General features: G+C 37.7%; 1 protein-coding gene and 1 pseudogene across 6 annotated transcripts in view; both read left to right on the top strand.

The window, feature by feature from the left end:
* Window positions 1-15,602, top strand: part of LOC122328902 (sushi, von Willebrand factor type A, EGF and pentraxin domain-containing protein 1-like) — a 502,117-nt gene that overhangs the window by 477,656 nt on the left and 8,859 nt on the right. The window lies entirely within an intron of this gene.
* On the top strand, window positions 4,966-8,124 carry LOC122328760 (annotated as a pseudogene).

Here is a 15,602-nt window from a genome sequence, read left to right as displayed (position 1 = left end):
AACATACAACTCATCCTGAATACAGTAATATCCTTACTCATTTGATGTTCCGATGCTGTTCTATTCTTCTTATTTTTATTTTTCTTTATTGCAGAAAACAAGAATTATTCTGAAATGATATTAGGCTAGTCCACTAATGTGTGCAGAGACTATGGCATTTATGTTGCTGAATCTCTTTGCTCCTCACCTTCCTGTGTCTTCTAAGAAAGCTGGGAGTATCGAGAGTGAGTTTGTGCTCTGTTAGATAGCTATATAAAATGACAGTTCTAATATGGTACCAGTCTATTATACCATGAAATGGACCTCTCAAATTGTCTGTCTGTAGTTTGACACAAAAGTGAGGTCTACTACTGTTCAGGTCTGGATGCCCCTTTAGGTTCTTTCCACAGAAGTCACTCTTGTTAAAATAAGAACCCGACAATTTGTTCTAATTTTCAAGAGCGTCTTCAGTTACCAAGCGAACAAAACCGTCCAGTCTGCCTTGGTTTGCATCTGAAAGCCCCACCAGGAAACCTCCTTTTTGCTGTGAAAAGATAAAAACACACCATGTCACAAAAGTGGGTATCACATATCATCATAGCGTGACTCGTCCAAAGATTGAGTTCTGAGTTTAAGACCGTCTTCCCAAAACTTTAGCAGCCTTGATGCAGCGGTAAGCAGGAACTGAGTCAAAGATGTAGAGGAGAACAAGCAATCCTTAAAGATATGCAAATAAAATTAAAAATTTCCATCATGCAGTCACTTAATGTCAACGCATTAAATCATAGAAAATCATATTTCATCTAACAACAACAGACAAGCGACTAAGACAAACACCGATCTTATAATGTAGAAATAGTGTACTTCTTTTGTCATTACGATCTGAATGGCAAAAAGTCGCTCACTGACAGGGTTATTGGAAGGACACTAGTCTACATTGGTTAAGTTTGTGATTTGTTCTTCTCCTCAACCCAATGCACACAGCCAGAAGTGGACTTACTTCATTATATAAAAGGTGTGTGGGCTTGTAGACCCTAAAAGCCCCCGATGCTTTTAATAGAGGAGACACAGTCTTCTTTTTGCATCAGGAAATGTTCTAACAAGCATGATCTCTCAAATCAGTTTTTCCCAGATGGATCCACTGTAACATTTGGAGCAAGATTGGGACACTGAGCCAGTTGGACTTAAACACCTAACATCATTTACCTGTAAGGGAAACCACTGGACAAATCTGGAACTTAGTTGCACAAGTATGTACTGTCAATAAATATCCTTCAAAATGCTCCTAAGAAATTATAATGGTTTTAATGTATGTTTTCTTAAAAACATCTAATGGGAGTAGTTGAGAAATGCATCAACAAGCCCTAAATGACTTACAGAGTGCAAATTTATTCTGCAGCAGGACAACGACCCCAAACATACAGCCAAAGTAATTAAAGAACTATCTTCAGCGTACAGAAGAACAAGAAATACCCAAGCGACGGCATGGAGGATGAGATTATGTGTGCTTAAATTTGGATGAATGTGTCAGGTACTCATCACGTGGGTTTCTTAATGACTTAGCTCAAAATGATGTTTCTTTTTAAAACAATTCACATATTTCTGATTTAAAGTGTGACTATTTCAGGGTCATCTACTTCTTATTTCAGTTAGCAGTGTATTAACACCCCTCTTTCTTTTATTTATTTTCCTTTTTGTTGTCATTGTCGGGAAAGTCATGGGCATACGCATTTTGATAAACACTGACTACTTGCGCTGACTAACGTCCTGTCTTATTCAGTGTGCAGAGGTGGTGCTTCAAGTTCCCCAGCAGGGCGCGTGTGCTGCAGTACAAGAGATAGCTCTAGAGAAAGCAAGCAGACAACAGGAAAAATGCTTAGCAATAAAATCATCGTGCAATAAATGTAAAGAGATAGAGACACTGGGAAAGAATGTGTCACAGCAAATTAGTGATAGGCGTGACAGAGAAGTTGTTAATAAATATATATAATGTTGTTGCACAAATACAATATTTTACTGGCAATTGCTACAAGTTCAAAGAGAAATCATATATATTTTAATCATAGCAATGTAAAACTGATACTGGTGCAGAAGAAACGTTCCTAACTGAATGCTGGAGCAGTCAACAAAATACACTGTGCAGTCCTGAGGTCAACCAGAGTGCTTGGAAAAAAATTCAAATCACTACCATATATAGAAGGCCTAAAGGAAGTGGGTACACTACTATGGTTTTTAGCAGATACTATTACTAACTGTGTAATCAGCAAACTGATCTTATTGACGCACCATTTTGGAAAGTACTCGCTTTAGAACGTCTTTCCTTCTGTCATACCGATTACCCCAGAAAATATTTTAGATAAAACTGGCAGACTTTCTCTTAGATGATATTGGTGTATGGAACCCAGCATGGGACTAAGGTGGATTGAATCTGGCTTACCAAGGTATTATTGGTGAGAACTGAATCTTTTGATAAGTTAAACAGTGAAAAAGTCAGACCCAGTCAGTGAGCTCTCTGTCAGGCAATGTTCATGAGCCTAACATGTGTACGCGAAGTGCGTTTAATTACCTGGATAAATACATCCCAAATTCGGTCAACAGAAGACCTGCTTAGGTCTACAGCTGTATAGACTTGTATCTGATTGGCTTTGAAAAATTAGTGACAGATCACACACCATAAGCACCTTGAATTAGAAGGAAGCATTCTGAACCCTATTCATATTCACATGCGAAGTAATTAAAATAAATAAAATAATTAATCATTAAAACTGCTCCCGAAGTTAAAAATGCACACACAAATGAATGGGAAACCCATAATGCTTGCAATGGTCCACAAATGTAAGACTGTAAGCTCAAATTAGTTAATCTAAATAAGCACTTTAATAAGTAGCATTAAATTATTGAGAAAAGTGTTGCTGTTACCTTAATTGTTAGCTTCTAAATATACTGAAAAAATGTGCAGTTTTATGAATGTTGAGTGTCATTAAAGCACACACCTGTGCCCTAACCTGGCTATATGTTTGACTCAAACCCAAATAATGATGGGGTCATATACCCTTTTTCTGTGAAAACAAATCAACATATTCACAGACTGTCCTGCCTCCTATTCTTGAGTCAGATCCTCTTCCATCTTCCAGACATTCAACACTGAATAAACTGCTTTGTGTTTCTCTTAGAGCTAATCCTGCTGTGATGTGTTTATGTGAACATATATTTATATGTAGTCAATAGGGAAATGTGATAACTGATGGTTGTGAAACATCCAGGTCTTTTACGATTGGCTTAAAGTACAAGTTGCAGTGGACGAGTTGAGTCATACTCCCACCAATGTGGCTTTAGACTCACTATATTGAGGAATTACTTTATGATATTTTTTTTTTTTTTTTTATTTTTTTGGAAGACTGAACAGCTACATGCTTTTTAGTTTGTTGAAAATATATATATATATATATATTTTTTTTTAATTTTTATATTTATTTTTTTCTATTCGACGCTGGATGGTTGTAAAAAAAAAAATTTCCACTGCATGTAGTACCATGTATGTGATATATAAAATTTGAATTTGAGTTTGCTTATTTTATCTTTAATTAAATTGTCCAGTTTGATTATTTTATCCATTTTCAGGTGATGTAACCTTGTGTGAAGTCTTCATGGAGAAAATGTTTTTGTGCTTCTTCTAAATATATCCAGTTAATATATGCACATACATCACAGATCACTGACATTAGCAGACCTGCCTTTGTCTGGCTTTTTTGAAGTCCATTTATTTCTGTATTCTCTTACTCATTTAATAACGTTACAAGCAATATTGTTTCCCTGTAAGGGTGATCCAGGATTTGCCACATGACATATTGTTTAAAGTACATAGTTTAAAGAACAAGCCAGTCGCTTGTGTTGTTCATTTATTGATCTTTATCAAATAGCTTCTTGTCTTGGCTTCTGATTTGTCAATACAGGATATTAATCATTAAAGCATCCTAAGTAGACTCTATTTTATTTGTTCTGGCACTTGCTTATTAATTATTCTTTATTATTATTATTAGATTTAACGAACAATATTACAAGAAAGTTTCCCATTATTGGATGCTAAGCCACTATAACGTTTTTAATATTCATAACTAAGGTTCTTGTTATCACGAATCATTATATTTTTCACTGTTGCGAAAATGTAAAGTTTTATAGTTCTATTTCAGAGTCAGTAACGGAAGCTCCCCGCCCTCTTTCAAGTTCTACGAAACATAACGCCCTGCTCAGACGGAAATTTACTTCATGAGAGTGTTATCTCCACCCTCATCCCTTGTTTCTGACCTTTACATGCCCCATTCTGAAACGAGCACCGAACATCAAGAAACACTGAGAGGTAAGGTCCTTTAAGCCAAGAATTGTATTTTTTGTTGTTGTTGCCAGAACTAAGTTATAAAGAACGTTTTTACTACTAGGCCCACGCTATTATTAAGAGACATTTTCCGTTTAAAAAAAAGAAACAAAAAAGATACGACTGCGTAATTTTATTTAACGTTAAGTTGTATTGTATTGTAAATGTGTCGGGTTAGATTATGGTAAAATGATGACTATTAAATGTAAAAAATGAGGAAGCGCAGTGACTATTACGCTCTTCCTGTGCGCTGCGTGCGTTAACCTGTCTTTTTTATCGCAACGAATATCCTTATAAGAAGATCAAATAAAGCTTCGTTGATTAGTTGAAGGTATTTTACGCACCCTTGTAAGCCTGTGTGTCGTTTAGTAATGTAGCATGCTAATAATCCAAACCTTGTTTTGATTGTTGTGCTAGCGGCTAACAGGTTTTGCTAATGCGAGTGTTTTTCGTAACGCTATCGCTTTTGTTTTTGCACTGAATGCGTTGACGTTTATTCAGAGGTACATGTTTTAAAGTGCATTTCCATAGGCTAAGATGTTTTTATATTTATCAGCAGCGGAAGAGTAACCCGTTGGCCTCGTTTGGAGCTGTTATTCACCGAGTTAAGCAAGATGGGACGTAAGGTGCTGCGTCCCAGTGTTGCCCTTCTCGCTTTTCTTACGATCTGTCAACATGTCCGAGGTCAGTATCTAACTATAAATCCTTTCGTTTTAAATTACGAAAATTAGTCCTGAAATCCGTGGGAGTGCCATTCTGGTCTGTGCGCGTTAGATTTGAGATCACCAAATGCTAAAAACATCAGATACACAGAAAAATAAACGGTAAAACTGACATTTGCACTCTCTTTGTCTTCTGTCAATACCATACAGCAATATTCATTACACATAATCATTCTTGCCAGATCTTAGTTGGGAGGAAAGCCCATACTAAGCCATTGAGGATTTTTTTTTTTTTTTTTAATCCAGGAAACGTTTTCAGTGAATTGTGTAAGCAGTCAGATACTGCCAATAAAATAGTTTAATGGTTAGCTCTAATAATGTCACACGTAAGCAAAAAACTGGAACAATGTGAGAAGATGGAAAGGTTATGCACAGTTCCTTTTTTTTCTTATTGTTTGTTACAGTGGAAAAGTGAAAAGGAAATAATCAGAAGGACAGAACACAGAGAACTTAACAGAGGTCTTGAAACTGATATTCTTGTGATATCCTGCTAAAAAAAAAAATATTTAGAATTGATGTACAGCTTATTCCGTCAAACTGACAGATAAGGCTAATTTGTAGTGCACCCTTATAATATGTAATCATTTGATTCTAGTCTATTTGAGTGATGCTTGGCAAAACCAGAAGTGCCGCCCATATTTTCAATTGCAGTATGTGTTTTTTTTTTTTTTTGGGGATAACACATTTGCATTTCAAAGAATTGTGTAGTGCTATAATAAAATATTTTGAAAGTACACTTTGTGAGTTCATTCACTCCACAAACTGTAGTGAAGTGTTTAGCCTAGGAGTGTAGTGTTGATACTTTCAACTAACAGTGGTTTGCAAAAAAAAAGGTTTAGCTTAAAGCTTGATAATCTGTTCAGGGTCATAGCATGTTGTCATTGTCCATAAACAGTGGATGTTTTTTTCCTAGTGCATAAATATTTATGTAACCTTGATACATTTTGCAATAACAATGGTAGGACCGCATATGGAGGGTGGATAATAAAGTATAAGAAAGCGCACACAAAAAACATTACTATTATACTTTAGTTAACTTATCCAATTTAAGCAATGTGTTTTAATTTAAACTCTGCACATTACTTAAATTATTAGTTCACTTTCAAATTAAATTTCTTGATAATTTACTCACCCCCATGTCATCCAATATGTTTATTTTATTTTTTTAACGTATTTAGTTAAATTAATTTTTCAGTTAAATTAAGAAATTAAGGTTTTTATGTAAACATTTCAGGATATAGTATCAATGGACTTTCAATGGAGAGGTAAAAAATTACACTTTCAGTGCAGCTTCAAAGGGCTATAAACAATAGAATATACATATACTTTTTTTTTTTTTTTTTTTTTTTTTTACAAATAACCAATCGTTTTGCAAGAGAAGGCCCTTGAAATCCACTATATCCTGGAATGTTTACATCAAAACCTTCTTTTTGACTGAAGTAAGAAATGCATAAGAAGGGAGTGACTAAATTCAGGAAATTTTCATATGAAAGTGCACTAACCCTTTAAAGTGAGTAAATCACACTAATTTCTATTCACCTGCTAGTATTTTTTCCCAAATATAAAAATACAATGGAGCAGAAGTTTAACTAATAATAATAATGATGATGATGATGATGATCAAAATACTACTACATCAGAATACTGTAAAGCATGTTTTGTTTTTATTTCCACAGCGGAATGCAACGCAGCCTTCTTTTGCATCACAAAATGTGCAAACGGAAGATTTTCTTTTGAGTTTCTCAGATGGATCCACTGTAACATTTGGTTGCATTCTTGGACACAAGCCACTTGACTCAAAAAGTTCTAAAACAGTTACCTGTCAGGGAACCCAGTGGACAAATCTAGAACTCAGCTGCATAAGTATGTACTGTCAACAAGTACACTATATGTGTACATTACTATAAAATGTCTAATTTATATAAGTGAAATGATATATGCCATATCAACCAATTGTAAATCAGACAATGTCGAATATATTACAGAAAAATCCTGTGGGAGCCTTGCAGATATTACCAATGGGAAATATGAAATGAATGGAAATTTATTTGGTGATACAGCTAAAGTAGTTTGTGACAAAGGGTAAGTGAAACAAGTCCGTTTCTATACGCTGCTTAAGTGTGTTTAAACCATGTTAAATTTAGGATGTGTGCTTTGTATGAGTATTTAGTAAGAGGAGTCATTGCTTTCAGATACGTCTTAGAGAGTCAGGGATCAATAAGAACATGCAGAGCTGATGGATGGGATGGCCGAGACCCTTCCTGTGAAGGTATGTTAGTTATTACATTTGAGTATAATTTATTTTGTATTGAAGTAAAAAAAAAAAAATAAACAATAATAATAAAAACTTATTTACATGGATATGTTTTTCTCTTTTAGTGGTGAAATGTACAGCCCCTCCATCCATAGATAATGGACGACTTAAAGATGAGCCATTGGAAAGTTATGCATATTTAGAAACAGTCTCTTATACATGTAATGGAGGACTTAATCTTATAGGACCAGCATCAATTTATTGTTCTGAGGATGGAACATTTAAACCAGATCCACCAAAATGTTTTGGTAAGTTATGGTTCAAATGCCAGTCAAGAGACAAAGGAAAAAAAAAATCACTATTGAGTTTCTTCCTGATAAAGAATAAAATATTTAATCATCAATACTGTTCCTTTTACTTTTTTTCAGATGGGTGTCCAGTTCCTATAATTGCAAATTCAAAAAGAGTCAAGGGAAAGTCACCTCCATTACAAACTGGGTAACTTTGTAGAATACAGTTGTGAAAATGACTATACAATGAAAGGAGACGGTTATATTGTGTGTAGAGAGAAAATGGCTGGGACCTGAAGTACCAAAGTGCATTGGTAAGACTAAAATTTTTTTTTTTCTAATTGCATGAACGTGTTCTGTCTGAAAGAATTGACAACATTGAAAGAACAGTTTGCTTAAAATAAAATATTGTCATATACCAAGTTATATTGTTTGTCTCTTGTGTTTATCTCAACAGCGCCTTGTACTGCACCTGTTTTAAGTGACCAACTCACATTAACACCATAATCCCTCTCAAAAACTTTTCCCACATGGATCCAAAGTGACAGTAAAGTGTATTGATGGATATAAGCCAAATGGTACAACATCTCAGTCAATCACCTGTGAGGAAACCAAGTGGACAAAAGTAACCCAGACCTGCATAGGCAAGTACTGCCATTTAACTGTGTCTTTCTGGATCTGATTTTTGTCAAACACAAAGGAGATGTTTAGCAGAAAACGAAGGCCAGAACATGTGGTGCTCCAAATGACAAAACAAAACCATAGAAAATGCTAGAGGATTAGAAAAGCTAGTATTAGCTTTTAGCTTTATTATTATTATTATTATTATATTTATTTATTTTTATAAAGGAGAACCTGCAGTAAATGAATAGAGTGCAAGTCTAAAAAGGTACAGTTTGTTTAAAGAATAGAGTTAGAATAGAGATTGTTAGAGGGTCAAATAAAGATGGAAAAGATTTGTTTTTAGCTGATTCTTGAAGGTAGCTAAGGATTCAGCTGCTCAGATTGAGTTAGGCAGGTCATTCCACCAGGAGGGAGCATTTGGCGTTTTTCTCAGTCACTTTGGTAAATTTCTCAAATTGTTCTTGACATTTGCAAAGCGGTACATGCATTTCTCAAAACAAGTCATACAAAATCGTAAAACACCATGAATTACCTGCATAAGACTGTCTCTTGCTCAAAATGCTTAGTTCATCTCTCGAAAATAAATATCTGTGTCAACGAACCTGTCAGTGCCATCAGAATGACAAGTCCTTATGTCATTGTGTACGGATAAGATGGTCAAATTGCTTAGTCGTGTTGTCAACATAACGTCTTGGTTACTTTTGTAATCCTCATTCCCTGGAGGAGAAATGGAGACGTTACATCATTGACTGACGTAATGGGATTCGCTTGGGGAGCCCAATCGCCTCTGAGCTTTAGAGAAAAGGCACGCAAACGCTATTCTGGTTTATGCTGAGGGGCCAAGAGCTTATCCAACTCCCAGCGCAGATCAAGGTTGTTTCAAGAGGGATGTAATGCTTCCTTTCCCCCTTCAGAGAACAAGGGTTACACGAGTAACTGGGACGTTCCCTTTCAGTCAGTTACTATGATGTTATATCATTGACTCCCTACATGTTGTCCCTATGGAAAATGCTACAACCTTAACCACGTCACATACTTGAGGTACAAATGCTGACAGGCTAGCGTGTTAGACAAACAAGACTCAACAACCATCCCAACACTCTGGATGAGTGTGTTCTGTATGAAAGAATTGGCAACATTGAAAGGGCAGTTTGCCTTAAAAAAAAAAAAAAAAAGTCATATACTAAGTTATATTGTTTGTCTCTTGTTTATCTCAAAAGCACCTTGTACTGCACCTGTTTTAAGTGACCAACTCACATTAACAAAGGAATTCCTCTCAAGTAAAACTTTCCCACATGGATCCAAAGTGACAGTAAAGTGTATTGATGGATATAAGCCAAATGGTACAACATCTCAGTCAATCACCTGTGAGGAAACCAAGTGGACAAAAGTAACCCAGACCTGCATAGGCAAGTACTGCCATTTAATTGTCACTCTGGATCTGATTTTTGTCAAACACAAAGGAGATGTTTAGCAGAAAACGAATGAGGCCAGAACATGTGGTGCTCCAAATGACAAAACAAAACCATAGAAATTGCCCATCAAAATAGCTTTATTAATAATAATTATAATAATAATATTTTATTTATTTTTTATAAAGGAAAATCTGCAGTAAATTAATAGAGTGCAAGTCTAAAAGGTTTGTTTGTTTAAAGAATAGAGTTAGAATAGAGATTGCTAGAGGGTCATATAAAGATGGAAAAGATTTGTTTTTAGCTGATTCTTGAAGGTAGCTAAGGATTCAGCTGCTCAGATTGAGTTAGGCAGGTCATTCCACCAGGAGGGAGCATTTGCAGTTTTTCTCAGTCACTTTGGTACATTTCGAATCGTTCTTGACATTTGCAAAACAGTAAGTGCATTTCGTACAAATAGTAAAACACCATGAATTACCTGCATAAGGCAGTCTGTTGCTCAAAATCCTCAGTTCATCCCTCAAAAATAAATATCTGTGTCAACGAACCTGTCAGTGCCATCAGAATGACAAGATCTTGTGTCATTGTGTACGGATAAGATGGTCAAATTGCTTAGTCGTGTTGTCAACATAATGTCTTGGTTACTTGTGTAATCCTCATTCCCAAAGGAAAACATCATGGTATCCTCTGAGCTTTAGAGAAAAGGCATGCAACCACTATTACATTTTATGCTGAGGGGCCAAGAGCTTACCTGACTCCCAGCATTGATCAAGGTTGTCTCAAGAGGGACATAACGCTTCCTTTTCCTCCTTCAGGGAACAAGGGTTACACGAGTAACTGGACGTTCCCTTTCAGTCAGTTACTATGATGTTATATCATTGACTCACTACATGTGGTCCATATGGAAAAATGCCACAACCTTAGCCACGCCACATACTTGAGGTACAAATGCTGACAGGCTAGCGTGTTAGACAAACAAGACTCAACAACCATCCCAACACGCTGGGAGCTGGCTGGAGCCGAGCCCACTAGGGATGCCTGATTCTTCAGAAACATAGGATGGGGGGCAGAGCACACTAAATAGTTGTGAGGATACAGAAGATGGAACAAGAGGATGCCAAATTTGAAGAGGGGTGAAGGAAGCCCTATCAGGGGCACAGCTACTCTGTCAGCCTGAACTGCAGAGTGATGAAGGAGCCAGTGTATCCAAGGGAAATCACTAGGAGAAAGGTGCACGGATCCAGGGATTGGCGCTGCAAGCTGAACCCTCCCAAATTCCCAGCCCCTGAGAAAGGTCCCTCCTCTGAGGATTTTCCAGGAGGAGCTGTCGAGAGGAGAGAGGTCCGTAAACCAGGTTTGTGTGGGCCAGAACGGCACAATCAACAGAACCTGGTCCTTGTCCTCCCTGATTCTAACAGATCTGTGGAGGCTCATTGGGGGAAAGGCATACTTGAGGACATCCCGGGGCCAGCTGTGTGCCAGAGCGCCCATTTTGGGGGCCTGGTGAGGAGTAGAACAACTGGCAGTGGGAGGATTCCTGGGAGGCAAACGGGTCCACCTGAGCCTTGCCTTATCGACTTTTCCTACGCTTTTCCTTTTTGTACTGTAATTTGTTGACGAACCAAGTCATTGCGATTTTATAGGAAAAAACGGCACTGCATAGCACAAAGAAAAAAAACAAAAGTAGAAATGTGCACATAGGACAATCTCTTTAGGGAAAACTGTACATGTAGTGTTGTAGAATTACAGTGCAGTCTTCCTACACCTCCTGACATTGGAGTCTGTTGGGCCACAAATTCTCATCCTCATCATAACAAAAAACATTTTCACAATGCAGAATGTAAACAATCTTTTAGAGTGTCTCATCTAGCCTCTGCATGCATCTGCTGTGATGTCATCACACACTTCATTCATGGCAGCCAGTCATCTGTGCATGTATGTGGCTGGCGATCATATACTTTCCATCTCCATGCTGAGAAAGATTCCTCCATGAGGTTAAGGAATGGAGAGTAGGGTGAGAAGAAATCCATCAGCATCCTGTTGTGGGCTGAAAACCATTGCCTGATGTTGGAGCGATGGGACTATCATATACTTTGGCAGGTCATCTCCAATCTGACCTCTCTTGTTCAGGGTTAGGATCCGCTACAGAGTGTTTAAAAAAACAAAAAAGGTTAACAAAGACGCTCTGTATTGTATGGCCCAATAATTTAAATATGCATTAGCACACATTCTCAGAGATAACAGCACCTCATAGACTTAGAAAAAACTGTAATGGAAATGTATAGAAATATGCTTGACATATTATGACAACTTGTTCAATTGATAATGTTTTTTTTTGGATGTGCTCAAGTGACACAATGTGAAGTTTGAAAAGATTGGAGTTCTGATCTGAGGAAATATACCAAAGCAACAGAAAAACTAATTTAAAAAGTCTTAGATTTTTGGGAAGGCACAACAGGATTTTGGTATAGTGTTGCACCAAACCAGTGGTGGATTTGAAGTGAAACAACAATGCCTTGAATTTTATGCAAGTAGCTATTTCTAGCCAGTGCACATTGATAAACAATGGTGTAATGTGCATTCTTTTTAGCTCATTAAACATTGATCTTGCTGCCCTGTTCTGCTGGTATTATTTATGGTTGCTGGAAAGAATTGTTCATTATCAGTATATTTTGATATTAGTTAAAAAAAATAACTTCAAAACAAGAATATCAGTTTGACATGCACGCTTTTTTAAATTTACTGTCATTAAGTAAGAGGTAACCTATCGGTAACTGTATTAAGTATATCAAACAATCAATATTCGTGCTAGAGATGGGCATTTTGGAAAAATATTATAATCAAATATTTGGGCAATTTTTGACTATATATAAAATAAGTTTTTTTATTATTTATTTAAAATGATGTTTAACGGAAAAGGTTATGTTTAATAATTGCTTTTTTTTGTTGCTGAAAACGTGGATAGAGAGACATGTACACACACACACACACACACAGTTCTGCTTTGTTGCTTGAATAATTTATAAGCCCTTTAGAATGTACTATATTTTGCATAAGTTTGACCAAAAAAAATCATCAAATTTTCACACTATCTCTGAATGTACAAAAAGATTCAATCAAGCAAATGAGACAAAATAATTTCTTTAGATATATTTTTTTTTCCTCATGTCAAGTGTCGTGATATTTGTTGGTTGGGAATGTATGTGAGACTCAATATTAGCAATTAACTTTAAATGAGATCTATTTGTGGTGTTTTAATCAGTGAGACTGTCCTGTGTCTGCCTATTTTATTTAAAGGAACAGGGTTCTATCAAAGTCTGATCATGTTTGTGAAAGTATATGGCACAGTATCTATAGTACATTGCACAAACAAAGGAAATTTCTAAGGACCTCAAAAAAAGAGTTGTTCATGAATGGATGGATCAAAGGATTTCTTTCAAAGTGTTTGTACTTCATATGTCCACAATCAGACAGATTGTATACAAATGTTGGAAATTCAAGACCATTGATACCCACCCAGGAAGTGGATTAGCCAGAGGGCTATTGCTGTTTCATGCATGGATTAAGCATCTGTGCTTTACACCACAGCATCCGACACTTTGCATTGAATTTGATTATGTGGTGGCAGGGGTGTCAAACTCAATTCCTGGAGGGCGGGCCCTGCAGAGTTTAGATTCAACCTGCTAAAACACACATACTATGCATGTCTGAAGTACTTGATTAGCTGGATCAGGTGTGTTTAATTACATTTACATTTACATTTAGTCATTTTGCAGGACGCTTTTTATCCAGCGACTTACAATTAGGAGTACAACAGCGATTCATTTTTTGAGAGACAAACAGACAGAGTAAGTGCTTATAACACCCAGTCACAGGGAGTGTTCAAATTAGTACATGCCAGAAGGGAAGGAATAAACAAGGGGATGAGAAGAGAGACAGAGGCAGTGAGAGTTTTTTTTTGTTTGTTTTTTTTTGTTTTTTTTTATGATGAGGTCAGGTATTGCTGAAAGATGTGAGTTTTTCAGCAGTTTCTTAAAAGATTGACAGAGATCCAGCATTCGGATAATATGCGGGAAGATCGTTCCACCAGCCAGGAACAGAGAAGCGAGAAAGTTCTGGAAGAGGATTTCGAGCCTCTTTTTGAGAGATGGTACCACGAGCGTCGGCTCGCTAGCTTGATCTCAGACTTCTAGAGGGTGTGTAGATTTGTAATAGTGAGGAAGTAGACCAGAGTGCCGAGTCTGTGGTTGTTCTATATGCAAGCATCAGTGCCTTGAACTTGATGCGAAGCTGCAATCAGTAGCCAATGTAAGGAGATAAAGAGAGGTGTAACATGGGTTCTCTTGGGCTCATTGAATACCAGCCGTGCTGCTGCATTCTGAATCATTTGTAGAGGTTTTATTTGTGTTCGATGGAAGTCCAGCCAGTAGAGCATTGCAGTAGTCAGTCTAGAAATGACAAGGGCCTGGACAAGTAGCTGTGCAGCTTTCTCTGTTAGAAAGGGCCTGATCTTTCTGATGTTGTGCAGTGCAAACCTGCAGGATCGAGCAGTCTTTGCAATGTGATCTTTGAAGGTTAGTTGGTCATCGAGGATTACACCAAGATTTCTGACTGAGGTTGATGGGGTAATTGACAGAAGAACCTAGCTGGATGGTGAAGTCATGCTGTGTAGTTGGAGTGGCAGGGGAATACAAGCAGCCTCCAGTCTTCAATGTTAGGTTGAGCTGTAGATGGTGCTCTTGCATCCGTAATCGAGATGTCCGCCAGGCAACCCGAGATCCGAGTAGCTACCGTTGGATCGTCTGGATGAAAAGAGAGGTAGAGCTGTGTGTCATCGGCGTAGCAGTGGTAGGAGAAGCCGTGAGCGCCTGTATGATGGGGCCTAGCCAGTGATGCTCAGTGTAAATGGAGAAGGAGGGTACCAAGAACCGATCCCTGAGGAAACCCAGTGACCAGTTGATGTGCTGTGGATACATCTCACTCCCAGGCCACCCTAAAAAACCTACCAGTGAGATGAGATTCGAACCAGCCAGTGGGATCCCAGAGATGCCCAGTGATGAGAGGGTAGACGGCAGGATCTGATGATTCACAGTGTCAAAAGCAGCGGATAGATCCAGCAGAATTAGGGTTGCATCTAAACTCTGCAGGGCTCCGCCCTCCAGGAATTGAGTTTGACACCCCTGATGTATGAAAACTGGATGCAGCTGAAAGATGGTGACCTCTTGCACTATGCGCCTCAGCATCTGCTGACTCCACCGTCAGTTTAAGTGGTCTACTACTCACACTTGGCCAGATTGCTGTTGTTCCCAAAGCGCTTCCACGTTCTTATAATACAGTTGACTGTGGAATATTTGGGCGAAAGAAATTTCACTACTGTATTTGTTGCACAGGTGGCATCCTATCACAATTTTATGCTGGAATTCACGGAGTTCCTGAGAGTGACCCATTTTTCACCAATATTTGTGAAAAACAGTCTGCATGCCTAGATGCTCGATTTCTATACAAGTTTGGGCCATGTTCCAAGTGATTGGAATACCTGATTCCAATTATTTGGATGGGTGAGCAAATACTTTTGGCAATATAGTATCTCTTTGTCTCTGGCAATCGTCCATATATGGGTGTCATCTTCTGCGCAGGCGCATCCCGATGTATTTGACACGTGTAGTGTGAACACAAAATCTGATCTTTGGCTTAGCATCACATACAATCTTTTCGTGCATTTTGAGTTAATACCTTGAAGCTTGTATTGCCTGACCTTACACTTTTGTTTTTGTTTGCCCTATGATGTTTCTCATATGCAGTTCTTATGAATTGGGCACATGCCGGTGAAGTCGCCGCCAGGGCTGCTTGCAGTCTGGAGCCCTGCATTTTCTGCCAAAGTAGTAGTAGAAATTTTTTGGTTTGTGTATGCTTTTTCAGGCCTTATGCTTTTGGTTATATTGCCACTTG

Source organism: Puntigrus tetrazona, chromosome 23, assembly GCF_018831695.1.
Source record: "Puntigrus tetrazona isolate hp1 chromosome 23, ASM1883169v1, whole genome shotgun sequence".
Lineage (NCBI taxonomy): Eukaryota > Metazoa > Chordata > Actinopteri > Cypriniformes > Cyprinidae > Puntigrus > Puntigrus tetrazona.
Note: the sequence above shows the minus strand (reverse complement) of the source record. Positions and strands in the feature narration are given on the sequence as shown.